The sequence below is a fragment of the Belonocnema kinseyi genome, chromosome 2 (genome assembly GCF_010883055.1).
Source record: "Belonocnema kinseyi isolate 2016_QV_RU_SX_M_011 chromosome 2, B_treatae_v1, whole genome shotgun sequence".
NCBI lineage: Eukaryota > Metazoa > Arthropoda > Insecta > Hymenoptera > Cynipidae > Belonocnema > Belonocnema kinseyi.
Window position 1 is genome coordinate 15,193,789 of NC_046658.1, and position 3,440 is coordinate 15,197,228.

A 3,440-nucleotide genomic window follows, 5' to 3' on the forward strand; every position below is an offset into this window, starting at 1 on the left:
TGATCAAAAATTCAATTGCTTGGTTGAAATATCAACTGTACATCTTCTTGGGTTTAAAAGTCGATTATTTCATTAAGATTGTAAAAAAAATACGTTTTTTTTACAAGGTTCTTTATTTATGGTAGAAAATTTAACTATTCGATTGAAAGTTAAAATCTTTGATTGAAAACTCATATTTTTCGCTTAGAAAATTCAACTTTTTGTAGATAATTCGTCTTTTTGACTTTAAAATTAAATAATTTCATCAAAAATTCATGTATTTTGTTTAAAATTTGTCTTTTTTTGTAGATCATTAATTTTCATGGTCGAAAATTCATCTGATTGGTTAAAAATTAAACAGCTTTGTTTAAAATTAATTTTTTCTGTTAAAAATTATTTATCTTTATCTGAAAATGTAACTATTATAGGATTGATTAAAAATTAATTGTATATATTGGTTAAGTAGGAAAATCGTTTTTTTTTATAGAACATTAATCTTCTTGGTAAAAAATTCACCTGTTCCCTTGAAATTTAACAAGTTGAAAATTCGTTTTTTTCTTGTTCAATTCAATTTTTCATCACAGCTTTTATCTGGAAATTGAACTATTCCATTTTTGGTTGAATCTTTATCCTGTACTTTGTATTAGTTAAAACACCAATTATTTGATAGAAAATTAATTTATTTGTTTTCGATTATGGGTTTTTTTAATTGAAATAATTTTAAAATAAAATGTTTTGAATTTAATTTAAGGTATTAAAAAAGACAAATAATTGATTTTACAAGATGATTTTCAATCCGTTCAAAATTAAAGAATTAATAGATATTAGTTTATAAAGGTATTTTCAATTATGACTCCAAATATTAATTCAGTCTAAAAAAATTTTATTTTTAACCCATTCAATTTGAAATTTTTTAATTAAAAAAAGAAAATTTCGTTAATTATCAGAAATATTTAAACGTTCATTGTAAAAAAATCCATTACAAACAACTGTTAAAGACTATACAAATTTGAACAGAATGTTTCGAAATAGAAAGCCTTGAATTGTTAAATTTATATGAGCTAAATTTTAAGTTTTAACGCTACAATTTTAATTTTAAAAAATATTCAAAATTAATGTAAAACTAAAAATTATTTCAAATAATTTGAAACACGATGTAGATTTTTGCAGATTTAAAAAAAATTAAGCTTTTTGAGAATTGTAAAATATTTACAAAGAATAACAAAAATTGTTGTGATTGCTAAGAAAATTGAAAATGATTTTTTGTTTTGAAAAATTAATTTTATGTAAGTATTTGAAAAGATTTTCAAAATTAAAAAAAAAAATTAATCAGGACGATTTTAAGGCAATTTTTTTATTTTGCAGTTTTTCTTATTTTAGGAAAAAAATCTAATTAACAAAATAAATTAAGTTTCAACCCAAAAGTTTAATTTTTACAAAATAAATTAATTTTCTATCAAATAATTGGTGTTTTAACTAATACAATGTACAGGATAAAGTTTCAACAAAAAATTGAATAGTTCAATTTCCAGATAAAAACTGTGCTAAAAAATTGAATTGAACAAGAAAAAAAACGAATTTTCAACAAAATTGTCAAATTTTCAAGGGCTTTTCCTGGGTACCAATTTCCTGAGTAGGGCAAATTAAAATCGATAAATCCAAAACTTATGATTAATTTTATGAGATGGAAATGTCGAGACAAAAATATTAAAATATAAATCAAATTAAAGGGTAGAAGTGATTTATATCTCTGAGTTTTGTTATCACATTGGATTGTCAATTATGATTATTTTTACATACAATTCTATAATGATGAGTAGATACATAAAAAGAAATTAGGAGAAAAACGTTACAATCCAAAAAATTCTTCACAAAAACTGTTAAAAATATAATTGTATTTTCTGATTGAAATGTAATTATTTATCATTTTTGTTAGTATAACATTTTTTAAAAAATATTATGTAATTATTTAAACAATTATTTATTGTCTATCTTCAACCTTTATAAAAATTGAGCCAGAGATATCAATTTTGTTTCCAAATTAATATGCTATGCCACATCATCTTGAATAATTACATAATTTTGATACATTTCTCTGAATGTTTAATAAATTTCTATTTGTTTACACAATCTTTATTTGCTCAAGCAGTTCTTTTTCGCTAACTAAAAAAATTAAATAAAATAGAACACATACCGTTATGTTACTGATTTTATAGTATATAGAAATAATACCCCTGGCGGACCGAAGGAACCGAATGGAGCCTCTAGAAAGTAACCGGTAAGACCCCATTGGGTTCTCACACGGTTCCTTTTTTAAAAACCTAAAATAAAGCCTAATCAACTTTCAAATTGTTGAAATTCGGATTCTACGTTAAAATTTGCATTAGAAACTCATGGAGTAATCGCAATACTTTTTCTTGCAGCGTTAAAAACTTTAAAAAAATAAAATACCTGTCATTTACATGGGTCGAAGGCGCCTTCAAGTGCATCTTCTTTTAGTAGCAGTTAACAAACGTTCCGTCGGTAACTTTAAAAATTTTGTCTGAATGCTAGCGCCATGCAGTGGAAACCTCAGATAAGAACGCTTCGATACAAGTAAGAGAGAATTTAATTTGTAAATTTCGTGCGGAACATACTACTTGAGCTATTATGGATACGCTGGAAGTCACCATTAGCAGAAGTTAATGACATTTTTTTAAATTTTTAACGCTACAAAAAAATTATTACGATTACTCCGTGAGTGTCCAATAGAAAATTTAACGTAGAATCCAAATTTCAACAGTTTAAAAGTTGATCTTGCTTTTTTTTGTTGAGTTTTTTAAAAAGGAACCGAATGGGGACCCAATGGGGTCTTTACGGGTACTTTGTAGAGTCTCCTTTCGGTTCCTTCGGTCCGCCAGTGATGTCAACAACTTTTTAATTGTTCAAAAAAATGTAATAATAAATAAATAGAAATTTGTTAAACATCAGGATAAATGTTTAAAAATTATATAATTATTCTACAAAACGTAGCATAGGATACCAATTTGAACAAAGTGGACATTTCTGGCTCAATTTGGAGAAATTTAGAATATCAACAATTAATAACTGTTTCAATTATTACATAATATTTGTAGAAAAATTTACTTCTTTAAACAATGACAAAAATATTGCATTTCAATCAGAACATAGATTATTTTTTACATTTCTTGCAAATAAATAATTGTTTAAATAATTTACATTTATTTAAACAATTGAAGATTATTTAAAAAGTCATGGTGAATACTTAAATTGTCCATTAGTAATTATTTGTATGAAACCCCTAAAAAGTTCGGTACATTTCGATGAAATCCTGGAACATGAGTTCAATTTTTCGAAAATTCAAAATAACTCCATAATAAATAAACAGGATTTTGAAGAGCCGGTGGCACGTGTGAATATTCGAATTTTGAAAAACGAAAAATTACGGATTTTCTTTCTCA

At 24.7% G+C, this 3,440-nt stretch overlaps 1 protein-coding gene across 1 annotated transcript in view; it reads left to right on the forward strand.

Moving 5' to 3' along the window:
• The window catches only part of LOC117167986 (rRNA N6-adenosine-methyltransferase ZCCHC4), a 223,859-nt gene that overhangs the window by 1,160 nt on the left and 219,259 nt on the right, over positions 1-3,440 (forward strand). The gene's annotated exons all lie outside the window — the stretch shown is intronic.